The sequence below is a fragment of the Thermobia domestica genome, chromosome 7 (assembly GCF_964235325.1).
Source record: "Thermobia domestica chromosome 7, izTheDome1.hap1.1, whole genome shotgun sequence".
Lineage (NCBI taxonomy): Eukaryota > Metazoa > Arthropoda > Insecta > Zygentoma > Lepismatidae > Thermobia > Thermobia domestica.
In genome coordinates this window covers 251,835,500-251,862,054 of record NC_137460.1, presented here as the reverse complement: position 1 = coordinate 251,862,054, position 26,555 = coordinate 251,835,500, and the positions used below count along the sequence as shown (strand labels likewise).

General features: G+C 35.9%; 19 non-coding genes across 19 annotated transcripts; 1 reads left to right on the top strand and 18 right to left on the bottom strand.

Annotated features, from left to right (window-relative positions):
- The first annotated feature begins 1,978 nt into the window (after window positions 1-1,978).
- On the top strand, window positions 1,979-2,050 carry TRNAG-UCC (transfer RNA glycine (anticodon UCC)). The gene has a single exon. It is a non-coding gene; the product is annotated as a tRNA-Gly (tRNA).
- A 2,176-nt stretch (window positions 2,051-4,226) lies between these two features.
- Window positions 4,227-4,298, bottom strand: TRNAG-UCC (transfer RNA glycine (anticodon UCC)). The gene has a single exon. It is a non-coding gene; the product is annotated as a tRNA-Gly (tRNA).
- A 756-nt stretch (window positions 4,299-5,054) lies between these two features.
- On the bottom strand, window positions 5,055-5,126 carry TRNAL-UAA (transfer RNA leucine (anticodon UAA)). The gene has a single exon. It is a non-coding gene; the product is annotated as a tRNA-Leu (tRNA).
- A 135-nt stretch (window positions 5,127-5,261) lies between these two features.
- Window positions 5,262-5,333, bottom strand: TRNAG-UCC (transfer RNA glycine (anticodon UCC)). Its single transcript has one exon. It is a non-coding gene; the product is annotated as a tRNA-Gly (tRNA).
- A 7,872-nt stretch (window positions 5,334-13,205) lies between these two features.
- Window positions 13,206-13,277, bottom strand: TRNAG-UCC (transfer RNA glycine (anticodon UCC)). Its single transcript has one exon. It is a non-coding gene; the product is annotated as a tRNA-Gly (tRNA).
- Window positions 13,278-13,412: 135 nt separating this feature from the next.
- On the bottom strand, window positions 13,413-13,484 carry TRNAG-UCC (transfer RNA glycine (anticodon UCC)). Its single transcript has one exon. It is a non-coding gene; the product is annotated as a tRNA-Gly (tRNA).
- Window positions 13,485-13,619: 135 nt separating this feature from the next.
- Window positions 13,620-13,691, bottom strand: TRNAL-UAA (transfer RNA leucine (anticodon UAA)). Its single transcript has one exon. It is a non-coding gene; the product is annotated as a tRNA-Leu (tRNA).
- Window positions 13,692-13,826: 135 nt separating this feature from the next.
- TRNAL-UAA (transfer RNA leucine (anticodon UAA)) lies at window positions 13,827-13,898 on the bottom strand. The gene has a single exon. It is a non-coding gene; the product is annotated as a tRNA-Leu (tRNA).
- Window positions 13,899-14,033: 135 nt separating this feature from the next.
- On the bottom strand, window positions 14,034-14,105 carry TRNAL-UAA (transfer RNA leucine (anticodon UAA)). The gene has a single exon. It is a non-coding gene; the product is annotated as a tRNA-Leu (tRNA).
- A 135-nt stretch (window positions 14,106-14,240) lies between these two features.
- On the bottom strand, window positions 14,241-14,312 carry TRNAG-UCC (transfer RNA glycine (anticodon UCC)). The gene has a single exon. It is a non-coding gene; the product is annotated as a tRNA-Gly (tRNA).
- Window positions 14,313-14,447: 135 nt separating this feature from the next.
- Window positions 14,448-14,519, bottom strand: TRNAG-UCC (transfer RNA glycine (anticodon UCC)). Its single transcript has one exon. It is a non-coding gene; the product is annotated as a tRNA-Gly (tRNA).
- Window positions 14,520-15,068: 549 nt separating this feature from the next.
- Window positions 15,069-15,140, bottom strand: TRNAG-UCC (transfer RNA glycine (anticodon UCC)). The gene has a single exon. It is a non-coding gene; the product is annotated as a tRNA-Gly (tRNA).
- Window positions 15,141-15,275: 135 nt separating this feature from the next.
- On the bottom strand, window positions 15,276-15,347 carry TRNAG-UCC (transfer RNA glycine (anticodon UCC)). Its single transcript has one exon. It is a non-coding gene; the product is annotated as a tRNA-Gly (tRNA).
- A 135-nt stretch (window positions 15,348-15,482) lies between these two features.
- On the bottom strand, window positions 15,483-15,554 carry TRNAG-UCC (transfer RNA glycine (anticodon UCC)). The gene has a single exon. It is a non-coding gene; the product is annotated as a tRNA-Gly (tRNA).
- Window positions 15,555-15,689: 135 nt separating this feature from the next.
- Window positions 15,690-15,761, bottom strand: TRNAG-UCC (transfer RNA glycine (anticodon UCC)). The gene has a single exon. It is a non-coding gene; the product is annotated as a tRNA-Gly (tRNA).
- Window positions 15,762-15,896: 135 nt separating this feature from the next.
- Window positions 15,897-15,968, bottom strand: TRNAG-UCC (transfer RNA glycine (anticodon UCC)). The gene has a single exon. It is a non-coding gene; the product is annotated as a tRNA-Gly (tRNA).
- A 342-nt stretch (window positions 15,969-16,310) lies between these two features.
- Window positions 16,311-16,382, bottom strand: TRNAG-UCC (transfer RNA glycine (anticodon UCC)). Its single transcript has one exon. It is a non-coding gene; the product is annotated as a tRNA-Gly (tRNA).
- A 135-nt stretch (window positions 16,383-16,517) lies between these two features.
- Window positions 16,518-16,589, bottom strand: TRNAG-UCC (transfer RNA glycine (anticodon UCC)). The gene has a single exon. It is a non-coding gene; the product is annotated as a tRNA-Gly (tRNA).
- Window positions 16,590-17,345: 756 nt separating this feature from the next.
- TRNAG-UCC (transfer RNA glycine (anticodon UCC)) lies at window positions 17,346-17,417 on the bottom strand. Its single transcript has one exon. It is a non-coding gene; the product is annotated as a tRNA-Gly (tRNA).
- Window positions 17,418-26,555: the final 9,138 nt, after the last annotated feature.

Sequence of the window (26,555 nt, the reverse complement as noted above, 5' to 3'; positions counted from 1 at the left end):
GCTACATATCTGTAAATAATAATGGAGAAGAACGATAATTTCTTTCTATATTTAATTATTCCAAATCTGTTTTTCTTAAATAATTAAGAGAAGAAATTTATATAATATTCATTGAGCGATGGTGGTGTAATGGTTAGCGTAGTTGCCTTCCAAGCAGTTGATCCGGGTTTGATTCCCAGCCTATGCATTTCAATTCCAATTTTACATGCTACATATCTGTAAATAATACTGGAGAAGAACGATAATTTCTTTCTATATTTAATTATTCGTATTCTCCTTTTGTTAATTAATTAAGAGAAGAATTTTATATAATATTCATTGAGCGATGGTGGTGTAATGGATAGCATAGTTGCTTTCCAAGCACTTGATCCGGGTTTGATTCCCAGCCTACGCATTTCAATTCCAATTTTACATGCTACATATCTGTAAATAATACTGGAGAAGAACGATTATTTCTTTCTGTATTTAATTATTCGTATTCCCCTTTTGTTAATTAAATAAGAGAAGAATTTTCTATAATATTCATTGAGCGATGGTGGTGTAATGGTTAGCATAGTTGCCTTCCAAGCAGTTGATCCGGGTTTGATTCCCAGCTTACGCATTTCAATTCCAGTTTTGCATGCTACATATCTGTAAATAATACTGGAGAAGAACGATAATTTCTTTCTATATTTAATTATTCGTAATCTGTTTTTGTTAAATAATTAAGAGAAGAATTTTATATAATATTCATTGAGCGATGGTGGTGTAATGGTTAGGATAGTTGCCTTCGAAGCAGTTGATCCGGGTTCGATTCCCGGCCATCGCACTTCAATTCCAATTTTACATGCTACATATCTGTAAATAATAATGGAGAAGAACGATAATTTCTTTCTATATTTAATTATTCCAAATCTGTTTTTGTTAAATAATTAAGAGAAGAAATTTATATAATATTCATTGAGCGATGGTGCTGTAATGGTTAGCGTAGTTGCCTTCCAAGCAGTTGATCCGGGTTTGATTCCCAGCCTATGCATTTCAATTCCAATTTTACATGCTACATATCTGTAAATAATACTGGAGAAGAACGATAATTTCTTTCTATATTTAATTATTCGTATTCTGCTTTTGTTAATTAATTAAGAGAAGAATTTTATATAATATTCATTGAGCGATGGTGGTGTAATGGATAGCATAGTTGCTTTCCAAGCACTTGATCCGGGTTTGATTCCCAGGCTACGCATTTCAATTCCAATTTTACATGCTACATATCTGTAAATAATACTGGAGAAGAACGATAATTTCTTTCTATATTTAATTATTCGTATTCCCCTTTTGTTAATTAAATAAGAGAAGAATTTTCTATAATATTCATTGAGCGATGGTGGTGTAATGGTTAGCATAGTTGCCTTCCAAGCAGTTGATCCGGGTTTGATTCCCAGCTTACGCATTTCAATTCCAGTTTTACATGCTACATATCTGTAAATAATACTGGAGAAGAACGATAATTTCTTTCTATATTTAATTATTCGTAATCTGTTTTTGTTAAATAATTAAGAGAAGAATTTTATATAATATTCATTGAGCGATGGTGTTGTAATGGTTAGCGTAGTTGCCTTCCAAGCAGTTGATCCGGGTTTGATTCCCAGCCTATGCATTTCAATTCCAATTTTACATGCTACATATCTGTAAATAATACTGGAGAAGAACGATAATTTCTTTCTATATTTAATTATTCGTATTCTGCTTTTGTTAATTAATTAAGAGAAGAATTTTATATAATATTCATTGAGCGATGGTGGTGTAATGGATAGCATAGTTGCTTTCCAAGCACTTGATCCGGGTTTGATTCCCAGGCTACGCATTTCAATTCCAATTTTACATGCTACATATCTGTAAATAATACTGGAGAAGAACGATAATTTCTTTCTATATTTAATTATTCGTATTCCCCTTTTGTTAATTAAATAAGAGAAGAATTTTCTATAATATTCATTGAGCGATGGTGGTGTAATGGTTAGCATAGTTGCCTTCCAAGCAGTTGATCCTGGTTCGATTCCCGGCCATCGCACTTCAATTCCAATTTTACATGCTACATATCTGTAAATAATACTGGAGAAGAACGATAATTTCTTTCTATATTTAATTATTCGTAATCTGTTTTTGTTAAATAATTAAGAGAAGAAATTTATATAATATTCATTGAGCGATGGTGGTGTAATGGTTAGCATAGTTGCCTTCCAAGCAGTTGATCCGGGTTCGATTCCGTGCCATCGCACTTCAATTCCAATTTTACATGCTACATATCTGTAAATAATAATGGAGAAGAACGATAATTTCTTTCTATATTTAATTATTCCAAATCTGTTTTTCTTAAATAATTAAGAGAAGAAATTTATATAATATTCATTGAGCGATGGTGGTGTAATGGTTAGCGTAGTTGCCTTCCAAGCAGTTGATCCGGGTTTGATTCCCAGCCTATGCATTTCAATTCCAATTTTACATGCTACATATCTGTAAATAATACTGGAGAAGAACGATAATTTCTTTCTATATTTAATTATTCGTATTCTCCTTTTGTCAATTAATTAAGAGAAGAATTTTCTATAATATTCATTGAGCGATGGTGGTGTAATGGTTAGCATAGTTGCCTTCCAAGCAGTTGATCCGGGTTTGATTCCCAGCCTACGCATTTCAATTGCAGTTTTACATGCTACATATCTGTAAATAATACTGGAGAAGAACGATAATTTCTTTCTATATTTAATTATTCGTAATCTGTTTTTGTTAAATAATTAAGAGAAGAATTAAGAGAAGATCAACTGCTTGGAAGGCAACTATGCTAACCATTACACCACCATCGCTCAATGAATATTATATAAAATTCTTCTCTTAATTAATTAACAAAAGGAGAATTCAAATAATTAAATATAGGAAGAAATTATCGTTCTTCTCCAGTATTATTTACAGATATGTAGCATGGAAAATTGGAATTGAAATGCGATCTCCGGGAATCGAACCCAGATCAACTGCATGGAAGGCAACTATGCTATCCATTACACCACCATCGCTCAATGAATATTATATAAAAATTCTTCTTTTAATTAATTAACAAAAGGGGAATACGAAAAATTAATAGTATATAGAAAGAAATTATCGTTCTTCTACAGTATTATTTACAGATATGTATCGTCTAAAATTGGAATTGAAATGCGATGTCCGGGAACCGAACCCGGATAAACTGCTTGGAAGGCAACTATGCTATCCATTACACCACCATCGCTCAATGAATATTATATAAAATTCTTCACTTAATTAATTAACAAAAGGAGAATACGAATAATTAAATATAGAAAGAAATTATCGTTCTTCTCCAGTATTATTTACAGATATGTAGCATGTAAAATTGGAATTGAAATGCGATCTCCGGGAATCGAACCCAGATCAACTGCATGGAAGGCAACTATACTATCCATTACACCACCATCGCTCAATGAATATTATAGAAATTTCTTCTCTTAATTAATTAACAAAAGGGGAATACGAAAAATTAAATTTAGAAGGAAATTATCGTTCTTCTCCAGTATTATTTACAGATATGTAGCATGTAAAATTGGAATTGAGAAGCGATCTCCGGGAGTCGAACCCAGATCAACTGCATGGAAGGCAACTATGCTAACCATTACACCACCATCGCTCAATGAATATTATATAAAATTCTTCACTTAATTAATTAACAAAAGGAGAATACGAATAATTAAGTATAGAAAGAAATTATCGTTCTTCTCCAGTATTATTTACAGATATGTAGCATGTAAAATTGGAATTGAAATGCGATTTCCGGGAATCAAACCCAGATCAACTGCATGGAAGCCAACTATGATATCCATTACACCACCATCGCTCAATGAATATTATATAAAAATTCTTCTCTTAATTAATTAACAAAAACAGAATACGAAAAATTAAATATAGAAAGAAATAATCGTTCTTCTCCAGTATTATTTACAGATATGTAACATGTAAAATTGGAATTGAAATGTGATGGCCGGGAATTGAACCCGGATCAACTGCTTGGAATTCAACTATGCTAACCATTACACCACCATCGCTCAATGAATATTATATAAAATCCTTCTCTTAATTAATTAAGAAAAGGAGATAACGAATAATTAAATATAAAAAGTAATTATCGTTCTTCTCCAGTATTATTTACAGATACGTAGCATGTAAAATTGGAATTGAAGTGCGATGGCCGGGAATCGAACCCATATCAACTGCTTGGAAGGCAACTATGCTAACCATTACACCACCATCGCTCAATGAATATTATATAAAATTCCTCTCTTAATTAATTAACAAAAACATATTACAAATAATTAAATATAAAAAGAAATTATCGTTCTTCTCCAGTATTATTTACAGATACGTAGCATGTAAAATTGGAATTGAAGTGCGATGGCCGGGAATCGAACCCATATCAACTGCTTGGAAGACAACTATGCTAACCATTACACCACCATCGCTCAATGAATATTATATAAAATTCTTCACTTAATTAATTAACAAAAGGAGAATACGAATAATTAAATATAGAAAGAAATTATCGTTCTTCTCCAGTATTATTTACAGATATGTAGCATGTAAAATTGGAATTGAAATGCGATCTCCGGGAATCGAACCCAGATCAACTGCATGGAAGGGAACTATGATATCCATTACACCACCATCGCTCAATGAATATTATATAAAATTCTTCTCTTAATTAATTAACAAAAGGAGAATACGAATAATTAAATATAGAAAGAAATTATCGTTCTTCTCCAGTATTATTTACAGATATGTAGCATGTAAAATTGGAATTGAAATGCGATCTCCGGGAATCGAACCCAGATCAACTGCATGGAAGGCAACTATGATATCCATTACACCACCATCGCTCAATGAATATTATATAAAATTCTTCACTTAATTAATTAACAAAAACAGAATACGAATAATTAAATATAGAAAGAAATTATCGTTCTTCTCCAGTATTATTTACAGATATGTAGCATGTAAAATTAGAATTGAAATGCGATGGCCGGGAATCGAACCCGGATCAACTGCTTTTAAGACAACTATGCTAACCATTACACCACCATCGCTGAATGAATATTATATAAAATTCTTCTCTTAAGTAATTAACAAAAACAGAATACGAAAAATTAAATATAGAAAGAAATTATCGTTCTTCTCCAGTATTATTTACAGATATGTAGCATGTAAAATTGGAATTGAAATGCGATGGCCGGGAATCGAACCCAGATCAACTGCTTGGAAGACAACTATGCTAACCATTACACCACCATCGCTCAATGAATATTATATAAAATTCTTCTCTTAATTAATTAACAAAAACAGAATACGAAAAATTAAATATAGAAAGAAATAATCGTTCTTCTCCAGTATTATTTACAGATATGTAGCATGTAAAATTTGAATTGAAATGCATTGGCCGGGAATCGAACCCATATCAACTGCTTGGAAGGCAACTATGCTAACCATTACACCATCATCGCTCAATGAATATTATATAAAATTCTTCTCTTAATTAATTAACAAAAGGAGAATACGAATAATTAAATATAGAAAGAAATTATCGTTCTTCTCTAGTATTATTTACAGATATGTAGCATGTAAAATTGGAATTGAAATGCGATCTCCGGGAATCGAACCCAGATCAACTGCATGGAAGGCAACTATGATATCCATTACACCACCATCGCTCAATGAATATTATATAAAATTCCTCTCTTAATTAATTAACAAAATGATATTACAAATAATTAAATATAAAAAGAAATTATCGTTCTTCTCCAGTATTATTTACAGATACGTAGCATGTAAAATTGGAATTGAAGTGCGATGGCCGGGAATCGAACCCATATCAACTGCTTGGAAGAAAACTATGCTAACCATTACACCACCATCGCTCAATGAATATTATATAAAATTCTTCACTTAATTAATTAACAAAAGGAGAATACGAATAATTAAATATAGAAAGAAATTATCGTTCTTCTCCAGTATTATTTACAGATATGTAGCATGTAAAATTGGAATTGAAATGCGATCTCCGGGAATCGAACCCAGATCAACTGCATGGAAGGCAACTATGATATCCATTACACCACCATCGCTCTATGAATATTATATAAAATTCTCCTCTTAATTAATTAACAAAAGGAGAATACGAATAATTAAATATAGAAAGAAATTATCGTTCTTCTCTAGTATTATTTACAGATATGTAGCATGTAAAATTGGAATTGAAATGCGATGGCCGGGATCGAACCCGGATCAACTGCTTGGAAGACAACTATGCTAACCATTACACCACCATCGCTCAATGAATATTATATAAAATTCTTCTCTTAATTAATTAACAAAAACAGAATACGAATAATTAAATATAGAAAGAAATTATCGTTCTTCTCTAGTATTATTTACAGATATGTAGCATGTAAAATTGGAATTGAAATGCGATCTCCGGGAATCGAACCCAGATCAACTGCATGGAAGGCAACTATGATATCCATTACACCACCATCGCTCAATGAATATTATATAAAATTCCTCTCTTAATTAATTAACAAAAACATATTACAAATAATTAAATATAAAAAGAAATTATCGTTCTTCTCCAGTATTATTTACAGATACGTAGCATGTAAAATTGGAATTGAAGTGCGATGGCCGGGAATCGAACCCATATCAACTGCTTGCAAGACAACTATGCTAACCATTACACCACCATCGCTCAATGAATATTATATAAAATTCTTCTCTTAATTAATTTTCCAAAAGGAGAATACGAATAATTAAATATAGAAAGAAATTATCGTTCTTCTCTAGTATTATTTACAGATATGTAGCATGTAAAATTGGAATTGAAATGCGATCTCCGGGAATCGAACCCAGATCAACTGCATGGAAGGCAACTATGATATCCATTACACCACCATCGCTCAATGAATATTATATAAAATTCCTCTCTTAATTAATTAACAAAAAGATATTACAAATAATTAAATATAAAAAGAAATTATCGTTCTTCTCCAGTATTATTTACAGATACGTAGCATGTAAAATTGGAATTGAAGTGCGATGGCCGGGAATCGAACCCATATCAACTGCTTGGAAGACAACTATGCTAACCATTACACCACCATCGCTCAATGAATATTATATAAAATTCTTCTCTTAATTAATTAACAAAAACAGAATACGAATAATTAAATATAGAAAGAAATTATCGTTCTTCTCTAGTATTATTTACAGATATGTAGCATGTAAAATTGGAATTGAAATGCGATCTCCGGGAATCGAACCCAGATCAACTGCATGGAAGGCAACTATGATATCCATTACACCACCATCGCTCAATGAATATTATATAAAATTCCTCTCTTAATTAATTAACAAAAAGATATTACAAATAATTAAATATAAAAAGAAATTATCGTTCTTCTCCAGTATTATTTACAGATACGTAGCATGTAAAATTGGAATTGAAGTGCGATGGCCGGGAATCGAACCCATATCAACTGCTTGGAAGACAACTATGCTAACCATTACACCACTAGTTTTTATTGTACTGACAGAACATACACTAACTTAACAAGAACCGGACAACTGCCGGTATGAATTAATACAAGAGAGCAGCTCTATCAATAGCCGTACTGAACGAATATTAACCTATAAAAAATCAACATATCAGAAAATTTAGAAAAGAAATGATTATATATATAAATGATTGTTAAAAAAATGAAAAAAATGAAAAAAAATGAAAAAAAATGAAAAAAAATGAAAAAAAAAAACTTTGGCTACATACTTGTCCATATTCATACGTACGGGAAGGAAAGAGTTTATAGCAACACCACCTCTAAAAACCGACTGAAGAGACGCCGGTCCACCGCGGGAGGGAAGAGTTTTCTGCGCGTGCGTCGCAAAAAGTCAAAATACGTGCATGCATCCAACAAAGGCGTGTAGCGCTGAACATAAATTATCGTACACGCAATTAGGAAGAGCACAGCATGATGTTTGGCAGGTGGGAAGAAATGAAAATCTGGAAGTAGCAAGTAATCAACAGTGAACTGATGTGGTGGACGGCGGCTAATTCGACCTAACATCACCGTCAGATTTCTCCAGATTGTGGACGCACCTACGCACTGCGTGTAACGATGGTCCAATGTATCTTCTTCATTGCATCTTTCGCAAAGCGCATCGGGTGCGCGATGAACTGCGTATAAACGCGCACGAGTAGGGATAAGCTGATGAACAACTTTAAACCAGGCCTCTTGCATATAAGAAGGTAACACAGCATCAAAAATATTTTCCCAGACTTGAGGCCATATCACCTGCGGGAAATGGTGGAGTATTCGAAGTCGTGTCTGAGGATATGTTAACTCTAAAAGAAGACGATATAATGTACGGGCAGTATGACGGGCGGGATCAATGATCGTCCCAGCGTAGGTCCAATGACGAATTAAGGTCAAAACATAAGATGGACACTGGGCGGCAAATTGTATAAAAGGAGGGTTTAGAGGAGATTCATAGCTCGGCCAGAAGCAACGAATCCATCGTTGTGTTACAGAGTCTTCAATGACAAGAGCATTATAAAAGTCGCTCATAAACAAAGTTTGGCATTTAAGGCGAAGGTGAACGAGACTTAATCCCCCACGAAAACGCGGAAGGTAAAGGGCAGTACGAGGAATGCGGAAAAAGAAACCGCGCCAAATATGCCAGAGAAACAGGGATTCAAACTTACGTGCATATAGTTCCGGGAGAGGGTAGATTCTCGCACGGTACCATAATTTGGTCGCCACATAAACGTTAATAAATTGAATACGATGTAATAGAGGGAGTCTTCGAAAACGCATGGAATACAACAGTTGACGGACTTGTGATAACAGTGGGGACCAAATCTCATCATAATGCGGAGTGGGACAGGACGTAAAGGGAATCCCGAGGATGGTTAAAGACGTGACATGAGGTAAAGGTGGTGTACCAGGGTCACTGGGAGGTAAATGAAAACCATGAAACTGTAGAACGTGAGTCTTACGGGTATTATAGTGGAGACCGGAACAACGCGAAAAGCGTTGCAAAACGAAAACATTCCATCATAGTCGCGGGATCCACTCCGGTTACGTTCAGATCATCAGCATACGCAAAGATATTTTGGCTGCGAAACATAGAGGGCCCAGGAGGCGATAATGTGGCCAACCGCCGAAGTAAAGGGTCTAGCACCAATGCAAAGAGCGTGAAACTCAAACTACAACCCTGACGCAAACCGCGTTGTAACTGAATAACGGGGGATAAATGGCCATTAATCTGAATGCGAAAGTTGGCTGTGGAATACAGATTGGAGATGACCCTCCGGAAGGCTAACGGGAAACCCCAGGCTTCAAGAGTTAACGCTAAGAAGCCATGATCGACGCTATCATACGCTTTTTCCAGGTCCACCGCCAGTGCTCCCGCCGGCACATGACGGGAATGAAAATACGCAAAAAGATCTCGAAGTGAACGTAAAGTATACTGAAGGTTATGGGTCTCGTGGAGTGCGGCCTGAAAAGGACTGATATAGCGGCGAACAATTGGTCGTAGTCGCGAGGTGAGTATCTTGGTAAATAGTTTGAGGTCAACTGGCAATAAAGAGATAGGTCGGAAGTCTGAAACCTCACGTGCGGAAGATGATTTAGGAATAAGTACAAGGACGGCGGTGTTGTGCGAAAACGCGGCCCCCGATAATAAATCGTTAAAGAGAGTAACGAGCGTTGCACGGAGACATGGCCAATAACGTTTGTAACAGGCTATGTTCAAGCCATCTATTCCAGGGGCACTGCGACCTTTAGCTTTCTTGAGAACATTGAAAATTTCATGTTCGGTGATGGGACTCATTAACGCCTGACCTTCTTGATCCGTTAGGTGGTGGGGTAACGTGGACAAGAATTCCGTTCCGTAAGCATAATCCATTGTTTTTGCACTCGCAAACGCAGTATAATAGCGCGTAAATTCATGTAAAATCTGGAAAACATCGTTCGTAGTCTTCCCATCATGTAAAACAAGGGAAGGGATGAAAGTCGATCTCCTTTTTCGTAGCAGGCGGTCTACATGATATATAGACGCAGTTTCCTCTGGGAAACAATGATAGAAATCCTCAGAAAAATAAGCTTGCAGCGAGGAATGTGCGTAAATCTGTTTCATCCGGAATTTAAGATCGTTGATACGTGCGAAATTTTCCAGGGAAGCAGGAGCCGCCCAAAGTTCACAAAGAGCACGATAAAAAAATTCGTGCAACAGACGATCGTCCTCGCGCGAGATTCTACCGCGCCATTGAAAAAAACTACGGATTTTGGGCTTACAATATACATTCCACCATGATCCGACAGTCGAATAATATTTTTTCATACTACACCAATAGACAAACTTAGTAGCAAACAACTCCACCACTTCCTCTCGTGACATAACTTCCGTATTAATTTTCCAAAAAGAAGAACCTCGTGCGGCAGGTATGGAAAACGGCAATTTAAGAGCCATTTCAATTGCCGAATGGTCGGAGAACGGCAAGTGAAGAGTTAACAAATGGACCACCGTCGAACTTAAAGGTGCCGTTAAATACGCTCGATCGAGGCGACTCTTATTTGTGGACCCACAGAATGTGAACGCATGCGGCGAGTTGGATACACTGAGCGCATCCTGTAGCTGCATAGCTCGCACAAGCGCCTCTAACGCATAACATGGAGGTGAGGGGTTGAGAGAATCTTGGGGGTTAATTACAGCATTAAAATCACCGATCAAAATACACTGATTAATGCCAGGCGGAATTAAAGACGGGATGGTATGCTCATAAAACTGTTCCCTTTCTCGTACCATGAGATAGCCCGAAGGCGCATAGAGAAGAATCACACAAATATCGTGAATATAACAACGTATTGCCCTCCCATCGGGAGATAAGGCCACTCTATCATACGTAAGACCCTTCCTTACCAAAAGAGCAACCCCTGTAGATGATTCACAATTAATTATTGCGTGGTAGTCACTAAGAAAGTCTAACGACGGAAAAGTCAGTTCAACGATACCACATACATCGGGGTGACGTTGTTCAATGAAGTGTTTAAGAAGGGCTTTATTAGACGCTGAACTGATGCGATGGATATTAAGAGCTAACACAGTAAATGAATTTACCGCTGACATATCGGTACAAAAAATAATAATAATAATAATAATAATAATAATAATAATAATAATAATAATAATAATAATAATAATAATAATAATAATAATAATAACAGACGCACTATGAAAATGAAAATTGTTGTCTGCGCACACAAGGGAGAAGTTTCTATTCACCCATGGCACTGCTTGTAATATAGAGTTCCGTTGTCCCGTAACAACACCAAAGAGAAACATAAACAAACAGACAGACATAGCCAACCTGTTGCCACAAAATGCTTTCTGGGAGAAAAAGAATTCCAAGGACAGACACACCTACACTCACGTGAGTTCCGAATCAGAAATTGCATGCACTTTCGCTGTAGGAGCACGTGAGTCAGTTTTATCCGTTCCTTTTACTGCACTAAGAAGTAAACTCAATTCTTTTTTCCTTGCAGATGACCTTGAAACTCGTCTTCTTTTTTGTTGCGATGCGGGATCAGGAGAAACAGAAACATCACCTTGAGGAACTGTAGGAGAAAGAAAAGCTTCTGCCTGTACTAAAGAGGCGTCACTCGACTCCGGAAGAGTATCAGGCGGCGCAACACTAGTTGACACTTGGCTCACAACATCCAGTGGCGGCTCGTGGATTATCGGGGGTGGTACCTTTGGCACTGCCTCCGCCGAAGTAGTTTGTTCTGATGAGAACTGCGATACTGGGCGGGACGTTGGTAACTCAGGAAACTCACTCTCATCATTCAAAAAAGAAACCTCTGGGGGACCCCGAGCAGGTTCCTGGTGGACATCTGCTCGAACCTCCAAAGGCCGTGACGACAGAAGGGAACGTTGCACTTTTCCAAGTTCAGTCATTTGGACAGAGACAGGGGCCGGTTTCGCACTCACAGGTTTTGATTTTTTCAACGGGCAAATGGAGATGGTATGTAAATGAGATTGGCAAAAAAAACAAGTAATAGGTTGTCCATCATAGGATACACCCACTTTATAGCCCTGAACTATTAAACGTGACGGAATATGTTTCTGGAGTTCCATATGAATAATGCGGATACCACTATCAATTCCTGGGGGAAAAGGAGCTGCCCAAAATTGGGGTTCCACTTGACGCACCTTTCCATAAGCACTAAAATGTTCTTCAAGTAACTGTAATGGCGCCTCCAAAGGGAAGTCGTATATCCTAATCTGCTTTATGAGGGTTTCCGCAGGAACAATCCTGACAGTGCTAGAAATTCCATCGGCATGATGAAAGACCACAGAATCAGGGGCACTAGAAGCAAACTGTTCATATGCTTGTACATTCTTAAATTTCAGATAAATACTATAAGACTCGGCGTGTAACTGAAGAGCACTAATATTGTCAAAAATGCCCAGAAACGTTTCACTTAACCACTGGTAAACTTGACTGGAAGTCGGGCGTGAACTACGGAACTTTTTATCAAAGACAAATTTAAATTGCAGGTCCTTTTTGTAAGCCATATTTACTAAGAAACAAGCAACAGCAAAAAAACACTGAACTCACTCACTGGGAGGCACTAACTGGCCAAACACAATAAGTACGAGAAAACTGTCACAGCACACAAGTGCGCAGGAGTAGCACAAACAGACGTAACACAGTCAAACTACTCCACGATGTGCTTCGCTCGACGGCTCGAGCGGAACTGCACCACCATCGCTCAATGAATATTATATAAAATTCTTCACTTAATTAATTAACAAAAGGAGAATACGAATAATTAAATATAGAAAGAAATTATCGTTCTTCTCCAGTATTATTTACAGATATGTAGCATGTAAAATTGGAATTGAAATGCGATCTCCGGGAATCGAACCCAGATCAACTGCATGGAAAGCAACTATGATATCCATTGCACCACCATCGCTCAATGAATATTATATAAAATTCTTCTCTTAATTAATTAACAAAAGGAGAATACGAATAATTAAATATAGAAAGAAATTATAGTTCTTCTCCAGTATTATTTACAGATATGTAGCATGTAAAATTGGAATTGAAATGCGATGGCCGGGAATCGAACCCAGATCAACTGCTTGGAAGACAACTATGCTAACCATTACACCACCATCGCTGAATGAATATTATATAAAATTCTTCTCTTAATTAATTAACAAAAACAGAATACGAAAAATTAAATATAGAAAGAAATTATCGTTCTTCTCCAGTATTATTTACAGATATGTAGCATGTAAAATTGGAATTGAAATGCGATGGCCGGGAATCGAACCCAGATCAACTGCTTGGAAGACAACTATGCTAACCATTACACCACCATCGCTCAATGAATATTATATAAAATTCTTCTCTTAATTAATTAACAAAAACAGAATACGAAAAATTAAATATAGAAAGAAATTATCGTTCTTCTCCAGTATTATTTACAGATATGTAGCATGTAAAATTGGAATTGAAATGCGATGGCCGGGAATCGAACCCGGATCAACTGCTTTTAAGACAACTATGCTAACCATTACACCACCATCGCTGAATGAATATTATATAAAATTCTTCTCTTAATTAATTAACAAAAGGAGAATACGAATAATTAAATATAGAAAGAAATTATCGTTCTTCTCCAGTATTATTTACAGATATGTAGCATGTAAAATTGGAATTGAAATGCGATGGCCGGGAATCGAACCCGGATCAACTGCTTTTAAGACAACTATGCTAACCATTACACCACCATCGCTGAATGAATATTATATAAAATTCTTCTCTTAATTAATTAACAAAAGGAGAATACGAATAATTAAATATAGAAAGAAATTATCGTTCTTCTCCAGTATTATTTACAGATATGTAGCATGTAAAATTGGAATTGAAATGCGATGGCCGGGAATCGAACCCGGATCAACTGCTTTTAAGACAACTATGCTAACCATTACACCACCATCGCTGAATGAATATTATATAAAATTCTTCTCTTAATTAATTAACAAAAGGAGAATACGAATAATTAAATATAGAAAGAAATTATCGTTCTTCTCCAGTATTATTTACAGATATGTAGAATGTAAAATTGGAATTGAAATGCGATGGCCGGGAATCGAACCCAGATCAACTGCTTGGAAGACAACTATGCTAACCATTACACCACCATCGCTCAATGAATATTATATAAAATTCTTCTCTTAATTAATTAACAAAAACAGAATACGAATAATTAAATATAGAAAGAAATTATCGTTCTTCTCCAGTATTATTTACAGATATGTAGCATGTAAAATTGGAATTGAAATGCGATGGCCGGGAATCGAACCCAGATCAACTGCTTGGAAGACAACTATGCTAACCATTACACCACCATCGCTCAATGAATAGTATATAAAATTCTTCTCTTAGTTAATTAACAAAAACAGAATACGAAAAATTAAATATAGAAAGAAATAATCGTTCTTCTCCAGTATTATTTACAGATATGTAGCATGTAAAATTGGAATTGAAATGCGATGGCCGGGAATCGAACCCAGATCAACTGCTTGGAACACAACTATGCTAACCATTACACCACCATCGCTCAATGAATATTATATAAAATTCTTCTCTTAATTAATTAACAAAAACAGAATACGAAAAATTAAATATAGAAAGAAATTATCGTTCTTCTCCAGTATTATTTACAGATATGTAGCATGTAAAATTGGAATTGAAATGCGATCTCCGGGAATCGAACCCAGATCAACTGCATGGAAGGCAACTATGATATCCATTACACCACCATCGCTCAATGAATATTATATAAAATTCTTCTCTTAATTAATTAACAAAAACAGAATACGAATAATTAAATATAGAAAGAAATAATCGTTCTTCTCCAGTATTATTTACAGATATGTAGCATGTAAAATTTGAATTGAAATGCGATGGCCGGGAATCGAACCCAGATCAACTGCTTGGAAGACAACTATGCTAACCATTACACCACCATCGCTCAATGAATATTATATAAAATTCTTCTCTTAATTAATTAACAAAAACAGAATACGAAAAATTAAATATAGAAAGAAATTATCGTTCTTCTCCAGTATTATTTACAGATATGTAGCATGTAAAATTGGAATTGAAATGCGATGGCCGGGAATCGAACCCAGATCAACTGCTTGGAAGACAACTATGATATCCATTACACCACCATCGCTCAATGAATATTATATAAAATTCTTCTCTTAATTAATTAACAAAAACAGAATACGAATAATTAAATATAGAAAGAAATAATCGTTCTTCTCCAGTATTATTTACAGATATGTAGCATGTAAAATTTGAATTGAAATGCGATGGCCGGGAATCGAACCCAGATCAACTGCTTGGAAGACAACTATGCTAACCATTACACCACCATCGCTCAATGAATATTATATAAAATTCTTCTCTTAATTAATTAACAAAAACAGAATACGAAAAATTAAATATAGAAAGAAATTATCGTTCTTCTCCAGTATTATTTACAGATATGTAGCATGTAAAATTTGAATTGAAATGCGATGGCCGGGAATCGAACCCAGATCAACTGCTTGGAAGACAACTATGCTAACCATTACACCACCATCGCTCAATGAATATTATATAAAATTCTTCTCTTAATTAATTAACAAAAACAGAATACGAATAATTAAATATAGAAAGAAATAATCGTTCTTCTCCAGTATTATTTACAGATATGTAGCATGTAAAATTTGAATTGAAATGCGATGGCCGGGAATCGAACCCAGATCAACTGCTTGGAAGACAACTATGCTAACCATTACACCACCATCGCTCAATGAATATTATATAAAATTCTTCTCTTAATTAATTAACAAAAACAGAATACGAAAAATTAAATATAGAAAGAAATTATCGTTCTTCTCCAGTATTATTTACAGATATGTAGCATGTAAAATTGGAATTGAAATGCGATCTCCGGGAATCGAACCCAGATCAACTGCTTGGAAGACAACTATGGTAACCATTACACCACCATCGCTCAATGAATATTATATAAAATTCTTCTCTTAATTAATTAACAAAAACAGAATACGAAAAATTAAATATAGAAAGAAATAATCGTTCTTCTCCAGTATTATTTACAGATATGTAGCATGTAAAATTGGAATTGAAATGCGATGGCCGGGAATCGAACCCAGATCAACTGCTTGGAAGACAACTATGCTAACCATTACACCACCATCGCTCAATGAATATTATATAAAATTCTTCTCTTAATTAATTAACAAAAACAGAATACGAAAAATTAAATATAGAAAGAAATTATCGTTCTTCTCCAGTATTATTTACAGTTATGTAGCATGTAAAATTTGAATTAAAATGCGATGGCCGGGAATCGAACCCAGATCAACTGCTTGGAAGACAACTATGCTAACCATTACACCACCATCGCTCAATGAATATTATATAAAATTCTTCTCTTAATTAATTAACAAAAACAGAATACGAAAAATTAAATATAGAAAGAAATTATCGTTCTTCTCCAGTATTATTTACAGATATGTAGCATGTAAAATTGGAATTGAAATGCGATCTCCGGGAATCGAACCCAGATCAACTGCATGGAAGGCAACTATGATATCCATTACACCACCATCGCTCAATGAATATTATATAAAATTCTTCTCTTAATTAATTAACAAAAACAGAATACGAATAATTAAATATAGAAAGAAATTATCGTTCTTCTCCAGTATTATTTACAGATATGTAGCATGTAAAATTGGAATTGAAATGCGATCTCCGGGAATCGAACCCAGATCAACTGCTTGGAAGACAACTATGCTAACCATTACACCACCATCGCTCAATGAATATTATATAAAATTCTTCTCTTAATTAATTAACAAAAACAAAATACGAAAAATTAAATATAGAAAGAAATTATCGTTCTTCTCCAGTATTATTTACAGATATGTAGCATGTAAAATTGGAATTGAAATGCGATGGCCGGGAATCGAACCCGAATCAACTGCTTTTAAGACAACTATGCTAACCATTACACCAGCATCGCTGAATGAATATTATATAAAATTCTTCTCTTAATTAATTAACAAAAACAGAATACGAAAAATTAAATATAGAAAGAAATTATCGTTCTTCTCCAGTATTATTTACAGATATGTAGCATGTAAAATTGGAATTGAAATGCGATGGCCGGGAATCGAACCCAGATCAACTGCTTGGAAGACAACTATGCTAACCATTACACCACCATCGCTCAATGAATATTATATAAAAATTCTTCACTTAATTAATTAACAAAAACAGAATACGAATAATTAAATATAGAAAGAAATTATCGTTCTTCTCTAGTATTATTTACAGATATTTAGCATGTAAAATTGGAATTGAAATGCGATCTCCGGGAATCGAACCCAGATCAACTGCATGGAAGGCAACTATGCTAACCATTACACCACCATCGCTCAATGAATATTATATAAAATTCTTCTCTTAATTAATTAACAAAAACAGAATACGAAAAATTAAATATAGAAAGAAATTATCGTTCTTCTCCAGTATTATTTACAGATATGTAGAATGTAAAATTGGAATTGAAATGCGATGGCCGGGAATCGAACCCAGATCAACTGCATGGAAGGCAACTATAATATCTATTACACCACCATCCCTCAATGAATATTATATAAAAATTCTTCACTTAATTAATTAACAAAAACAGAATACGAATAATTAAATATAGAAAGAAATTATCGTTCTTCTCTAGTATTATTTACAGATATTTAGCATGTAAAATTGGAATTGAAATGCGATCTCCGGGAATCGAACCCAGATCAACTGCATGGAAGGCAACTATGCTAACCATTACACCACCATCGCTTAATGAATATTATATAAAATTCTTCACTTAATTAATTAACAAAAACAAAATACGAAAAATTAAATATAGAAAGAAATTATCGTTCTTCTCCAGTATTATTTACAGATATGTAGCATGTAAAATTGGAATTGAAATGCGATGGCCGGGAATCGAACCCGGATCAACTGCTTGGAAGGCAACTATTCTAACCATTTTTTTTTCACTTGTTTAATTTTAATAATTCATATTACATATCAGCGCAAAATTCAGAAAAAAAAATAAGACTACACATTGGTTCAGTTTGTAGTTACAAAGTGAATATATATAGTAGAGCAAGTAACAAGAAATTTACAAGTCAATTATAGTGCATACCCATACAAGTGGTAATTCAGGTAATGCGCAAAGAGTTTTTTCTTTCTTGGTGGTGGTAATTTACCGTATCGTAAACTCAGGAAATCTTTGTAGGTGTGATGTGCTTGAGGAGAACTAGGGGTCAGAATAAATTCAATGGTATTAGCAGTGAGCCATACAACAGAGTTTTGCTTCTCATTAGGAAAAAACTTAAAATCAGGAAACAAAAGCATGTGAACAGTAATGGAATCCATGCTTATTTTACACAAATATTGAACCATTTCTCTATAGGTTTCCCAAACTGAGATCGATCCGTTGCAGGTGGTGAGACGGTGTTCTAAAGTATCAACTTGTCCACAAAGAGAACACTGGTTGTCATCTGTAATATGAAGGTGATGTCGTTTAGCCTTAGTATCTATAATGTTATTAACAGTTCTGTACCATAAGGAGCGGGCTGAGGTTGACACAACAGTAGATGAAATTGTTCTCCAAATACGTTGCCAATGCGCAGATGGGAATTTTGTAACTATGTGAGGACATTGGCTTCGTTGTTCTTGTAGAAACAAGTTATAGAGAAGTTTCACTCTGTGAGGTAAGGTTTGAAGGCCACGGGCAGACAGGTAGAAATAATTACATATTACATCTTTAAAATACCAAAAGTCGGGAGGAATTTGAGATAAGTTCACAGGTAGTACTCCATCATTGGTAGCTACGAGAGACGAAAGAACGGTCGTGCTGAGTTGATCTCCAATACCTTGAATGTTTTGGAATCCTCGGTAGGAGAATAAAGCTTTCGTTTTACTTGCAACATGGATCAAGTTGAGCCCTCCTGCACCATATGGTAAACATGGAGTTGGATATCGTACTCGAAAGATCATACCTGTCCACACAAACCAGTTAGCAATGCTCGTAAACTTCTGAATGTAAGATGTAGGCATAGGCAAAATTTGACAGACGTACCACAACTTGGAAAATGCATATGTATTCACAAAGTAGACACGAGATATCAACGACAGGTGCTGAGATGTATGTTGATGTAAAACAGAGCGAACCTTCAGAAAAACATCTTCAAAATTTTTTGCTATACTCTCATGCAAGTTGCAGGAAAAATAAATACCAAGTACTTTCATAATCTTCACTACCTGAGGAAAATTGGTATATTCATTCGTAGAACCATTTCCTAATGGCATAAGTTTAGATTTAAAGCGATTAAGACGTGCTCCTGACTGTTCAGAGTACTTGTGAACGCAATCTTCAACTACTTCTAAATCCTGGGGATCACGGAGGAAAACATGTACGTCATCAGCAAAACTATACACCTTAACAGGAACATTGCAGATAGTAAGGCCTTGGATACGTTGCGCAATGCTGTGTAGGAAAGGACAGATGGAAATTATAAAAAGAGTCATGCTTAATGGACATCCTTGCCTAACGTTGCGTTTGAGTTTAAGAGGTGTAGTCAGGAACCCATTGATTTTTAATTTCGATTGAGCGTCACCATACAGGACGCGAATCCAACGGACAAATAAGTCTCCAACGCCCATATGGTTCAATACTGACCACAAATAATTGTGATCTACACGATCAAAGGCTTGGTTAAAATCTAAAGATAGCAAAGCATGACTAGTAGTGTTAGTCTGAAAATTTGCAATAACATCTCGAACAGTTTGAAGTACGTGATATATTTTTTTCACTCCGACTCGTGCATATTGAAATGGTCCAGCGAGAATATCAATATAGTGGGATAGTCTGTTGTTCAAACAACGAGCAAGCAACTTGTAATCACAATTCAGGAGAGTGATGGGTCGATAATGAGTAACACTTGTAGGGTGTGCTTGCTTAGGTATAAATATTGTGACACCAGGACTTCTATACAGTCTCTGTGGGTTGTTACTGAAATATTCATTAACGAGACAGGTCAGTGTTTCACCAATTAGAGGGAAAAACTTAACATACCATTCTGCAGATATGCCATCTAGTCCTGGAGATTTACCTTTCGGAGCTGCGAGAACAGCGTGATGTACATCTTCAATACTAAAAGCTCGAACAAGAGATTGCTGCGCTGCATCATCAAGAATACCAGAAAGTGAAGCAGATAATTCCCCAGACGTTGTAGTAGTGTCTGCAATACTATAAAGTTCTGAGTAGTGCATCCAAAACACTTGTTTGATGGAAGCAACATCCTTATGAAGATGTCCGTCGTCATCTAGGATCCATTTTCCTTGGCCTCGTTTGATTTCTTTGAGGACATGATGTAATGATGGTTCTTCATCAGCATCTATTATGGGAACCTTGCTTCTGACCTTGGTGCCAGCTACACGGCGGCGATGCAAATTGAGAAGCAAAGCTTGATAGCGCTTAACCTGAGAGAACATAGATAAGTCAGAAACAGCAGCACAGCGAGCTTCTCGCAAACACCTGGTATAAAAGTAATGCAGATTACGAAGATCTCTGGATTTTTCAGATGAGTACCACCGACAGAAACTTGCAAACCGTGGTTTGAAATAAGTATTCCACCAGTCGCCTACTGTGGGAAAGTATTGACGTTGCCTAAGCCAGTAACGCCATTTGGACTGAAACTCAGCACAAAATTGATCGTCTTCCAATAACGATGTGTTGAATTGCCAATAACCCCTACCTCGTTCAACTCGTAGATCAGGAAAGCTGAAAGATACGATATAGGCTGAGTGATCAGAAAAGGAGGTGGGGGCAATTTCAACGTGCTTAATGCATGGTACCAACACAGGAGATACATATATGCGATCAAGGCGAGAGGCACTCTGGTGTGATAAATAAGTGTAATTCCGTGCTTGTGGCTTCAGACAGATCCATGTGTCTCGTAAATGAAGTCCATTGATTAACTCGTGGAGGGTATGGCAGTAGTTAAATCCCGGCGTTTGATCTTCAGGCCTTAAAACGCAATTATAATCTCCAGCCAAAATTAACCTTTCAACATTGGATCCAAGCGACAGAGCAACGTCCTGAGAAAAGAAAGCATTTCGCCTGGTGCGAGCTTGTGAACCACTCGGAGAATAAATATTGACAAGATTGATGTCTCCTAGATTACCCCGTATTATTCGAGCAGAGGGATGGAACACAGGTGAAGAAAAAGTTGTTGAATGTCGGTAAGCAATAGCTGTACCTGTACCACTATTGTCAAAGTTATTTTCTATAGCATAAGATGGACTAAGATTTAATTCAGAAATACCAACCTCTTGTAAAAAGGCAACGTCAATGCCCTCTATGCGCAAAAAGTCACAAAGAGCAAACTGCTTGGCGGAACTTTGCAAATTATTAATGTTAACCGTAGCAATTTTAAGCATCATCACACTGGTAAGCACAGAAAACCACCGACACAAAAGAATGAGCAGAGAAAGTAAATATAGCGGCATAATATCTGACAAGAGAAACAATAAAAGAAAGCTTAAAACATCTAAATGACATACATATCAATCTAACGTATTATAGAAGAAGAGACTAACGTGCTGTAAGATACTTAAACTGAATTCATTAAAATATAGCACATGTACTGTATTAAGAACCATATTATGACATAATGTCAGTAGTTGGAGACAGAATAGACGCATTCGTGTCATTTTCAGACTTTTTAAATAGCTTTTGACTCAATTCATTACGTTTCGTACGCTTGCGTCGATTTCGATTGTCGTCACTAACTGTACTTACTTCCATGATAGGAGAAGCGACCTCCGACTCACTAGACTGAGATGGGGGGGGGGAGGGAGCATGAAACCTTTCTTCAGGAGAACCACACTTTGCTTGGGAGCCAGGCGAGCAGCTCTCATTACGATTAACTGTCGTAGAAATCGGCGCAGTAGAGAGATCTTCTCCCCCAGGAACTGTTTCGAGATCAGAAACAGAATTAGATGAAGGTGCAGCAGATGGGAGTAGTAACGGCTGTGAACCATCTTGTTTTTCAGTGGAACAACTAAAACACGCACTTGCGGACGATTCTGAGGAAACACTCTTAGCACTGTTCGGCTCGCAGGAAACATTCGTACTTAGTAGTTCCGGAAATTGAGAAGCGTCTATTGTAGATACATTTGCGTCAGATGAGCACGGTACACTAGTGGTGGGTTTGTTCCAGTGTCGGGAAGGAATAGGCAAACTGTCAAATTTAGGCATAAGACGCTCTGCAGGATCGTTATTGCGAAATATAGGAGCTACCTTCCCTGCATAACTGTTCGGATCACTGGGAACTCGAAGGGGACAATTGGAGTACATATGAGCCCCATTGCACCTGAGACAGGTTCGGATCTGGTTGGGGTACGTGACACAAAACTTTTGTCCTTGGATGACAACAAAAGATGGAATAGGCCTTTTTACTTCCATACGTATTAATTTACGCCCGGTTCGTATAGGGTAAACATGATCAACGGAATATAGTTCATCAGAAATTTTCGAGATGATCCCATAGTCCCCAAGAACTTTCTTAATTTCAAAATCGTCAACTTCCATTGGTGTACAAAGCAATTTAACGGTTATAATTTGCACATCAGCCCACAAAACTGGTACCGCATGTTGACCATCTGTATCACTATAGTACACAGTTCCGCCAGAAGCACGCAAAACGTTTTCACAAAGTTCTTCGGTACGTAGTTTCACATACAACAATTTACGATAAACATCCATTTCAATACTCAACACATCATCAACAGAAAACTTGAAAGAATCACTGAGCCACTGATGCAAACTCAAGGTACTTGGTCGCTGTGAAACACCACCAAAATCATATTTTAATGTATTGACCCTTTTTAACGACATGGTTCATTCAACGAATTCACTCACAAAAGTTACAGAGGAAAAAAAAACGAAAAAAAGAACAACAGCAAAACGAATGTTAAGGAAAGCACCGTTGAAGGTAAACACGTCAGAGCTTGTTGCACAGAGCGAAGACACGTCTACTCACTTCAACCACCAAACACAGTATGACCATTACACCACCATCGCTCAATGAATATTATATAAAATTCTTCTCTTAATTAATTAACAAAAACAGAATACGAAAAATTAAATATAGAAAGAAATAATCGTTCTTTTCCAGTATTATTTACAGATATGTAGCATGTAAAATTGGAATTGAGAAGCGATCTCCGGGAATCGAACCCAGATCAACTGCATGGAAGGCAACTATGCTATCCATTACACCACCATCGCGCAATGAATATTATATAAAATTCTTCTCTTAATTAATTAACAAAAGGAGAATACGAATAATTAAATATAGAAAGAAATTTATCGTTCTTCTCCAGTATTATTTACAGATATGTAGCATGTAAAATTTGAATTGAAATGCGATGTCCGGGAATCGAACCCGAATCAACTGCTTGGAAGGCAACTATGCTAACCATTACACCACCATCGCTCCATGAATATTATATAAAATTCTTCACTTAATTAATTAGCAAAAAGAAACAGAATACGAAAAATTAAATATAGAAAGAAATTATCGTTCTCCTCCAGTATTATTTACAGATATGTAGCATGTAAAATTGGAATTGAGAAGCGATCTCCGAGAATCGAACCCAGACCAACTGCTTGGAAGGCAACTATGCTATCCATTACACCACCATCGCTCAATGAATATTATATAAAATTCTTCACTTAATTAATTAACAAAAGGAGGATACGAATAATTAAATATAGAAAGAAATCATCGTTCTCCTCCAGTATTATTTACAGATATGTAGCATGTAAAATTGGAATTGAAATGCGATCTCCGGGAATCGAACCCAGATCAATTGCATGGAAGGCAACTATGCTATCCATTACACCACCATCGCTCAATGAATATTATATAAAATTCTTCTCTTAATTAATTAACAAAAGGGGAATACGAAAAATTAAATAGTATATAGAAAGAAATTATCGTTCTTCTACAGTATTATTTACAGATATGTAGCATGTAAAATTGGAATTGAAATGCGATCTCCGGGAATCGAACCCAGATCAACTGCATGGAAGGCAACTATGCTATCCATTACACCACCATCGCTCAATAAATATTATATAAAATTCTTCACTTAATTAATTAACAAAAGGAGAATACGAATAATTAAATATAGAAAGAAATTATCGTTCCTCTCCAGTATTATTTACAGATATGTAGCATGTAAAATTGGAATTGAAATGCGATGGCCGGGAATCGAACCCGGATCAACTGCTTGGAAGGCAACTATGCTAACCATTATTATTTTTTTTAAATTACTTTTTATTTACATTATCTTCGAGTAACAGTGAGAAAGTTACATAATTTACAATTGTAATTGCTTGCACAGAAAAATGTGTATAAGGAAAACCGTTACATTATAATTACACAGAGTGACCATAGAGGAGATAATGAAGGTAATTGGCAAATAGTGTTTTCTTCCTTGGTGGGGGAAATTTACCATATTTTAGTCACAGGAAGTACTTGTACGTGTGATGTGCTTGAGGAGAACGAGGAGACAGAATATATTCAATGGTGTTTGCACTAAGTCAAATGACAGAATGATGTTTCTGTTGTGGAAAGTGTTTAAAAGCAGGTAACGTAAGTATTTCAACAGTGATACAGTCAGAGCTGATTTTACACAGATATTGAATCATTTCACAATACATTTTCCAAACTGGTTTTGATCTGTTGCAAAGCGTGAGACGATGTTCCAACGTATCCACTTTTCCGCAGAGATCACATCGATTGTCGTCTGTAATCTGTAGATGATGTCGTTTTCCCTTAGTGTCTATGATGTTGTTAACAACCCTGTACCATAACGAACGAGCTGAGGTTGATAGAAAATTGAAGGAAATGTTCCTCCATATCTGTGTCCAATTCGTATTAGGTAAGGTGAAAGTTATGCGATGACAGTGGCTGTTTTGTTGTTGTAATAGCAACGTATACAGAAGTTTGACACTTTTAGGAATATGTTGGGTGCCACTGGCAGACAAGTAAAAGTAAGTACATATAACGTCCGTAAAATACCAAAAGTCGGGAGGAATGAGAGGCAAACACACAGGTAATGTTCCATCATTGGTATCAACTAGAGATGAAAGTAATGTACTGCTGAGTTGGTCTCCAATTCCTTGTATATTTTGGAATCCTCTGTAGTAGAATAAAACTTTTATTTTACTTTCAACATGTATCAAGTTCAGTCCTCCTGCATGATAGGGCAAACAGGTAGCTGGATAGCGCACTCGAAAAATCATACCTGCCCACAAAAACCAGTTACCGATGCTTGTTAATTTGTGAATATAAAGTTTAGGCATAGGCAAAATTTGACATATGTATCACAGCTTAGAAAAGGCATAAGTGTTCACAAAATACACACGAGATATCAACGAAAGTTGACGATATTGGTGCTGATGTAAAACAGATCTGACCCTCAAGAAAACATCTTCAAAATTTTTAGAAATGCTCTCATGCAAGTTGCAGGAAAAATAAATGCCCAATACTTTGAGAACTGGCACCACTTTCGGGAAATGGTCATATGAATTTGTAGAACCATTCCCTAAGGGCATGAGTTTAGTTTTCGCTCGATTAAGAAGTGCGCCTGAATGATCACAGTACTTTTGAACACAATCTTCAACTAGTTCTAAATCCTGTGGGTCCCGAAGAAATACAGTTACGTCATCAGCAAAACTACACACTTTGACAGAAACAGTGCAGATATGAAGACCCTGGATACGTTGATTGATGCTGTATAGTAAAGGACATATAGAAATTATGAATAGACTCATACTTAATGGACAGCCTTGTCTGACACTACGTTTTATGGCAATAGGAGTGGTCAGAAACCCGTTGACTTTTAGTTTTGACTGTGCAGCATCATACAAAACTCGAATCCAACGGATAAATAAGTCGTCTACTCCCATCTGGTGCAACAAATACCACAAATAATTGTGATTTACACGATCAAATGCCTGGTTGAAATCTAAGGCAAGCAAGGCATGACTAGTATTGTGAGACTGGTAATTCGCAATAACATCACGCAGAGTTTGTAGCACGTGGTAAATTTTCTTATCACCTCCTCGGGCATACTGAAATGGTCCTGCAAGAATTTCAATAAATGGAAGGAGTCTATTGTTCAAACAACGAGCAAGTAATTTGTAATCGCAATTGAGAAGAGTTATGGGTCGATAGTGAGTAACATTTGTAGGATGTGCTTGTTTGGGTATAAACACTGTAACACC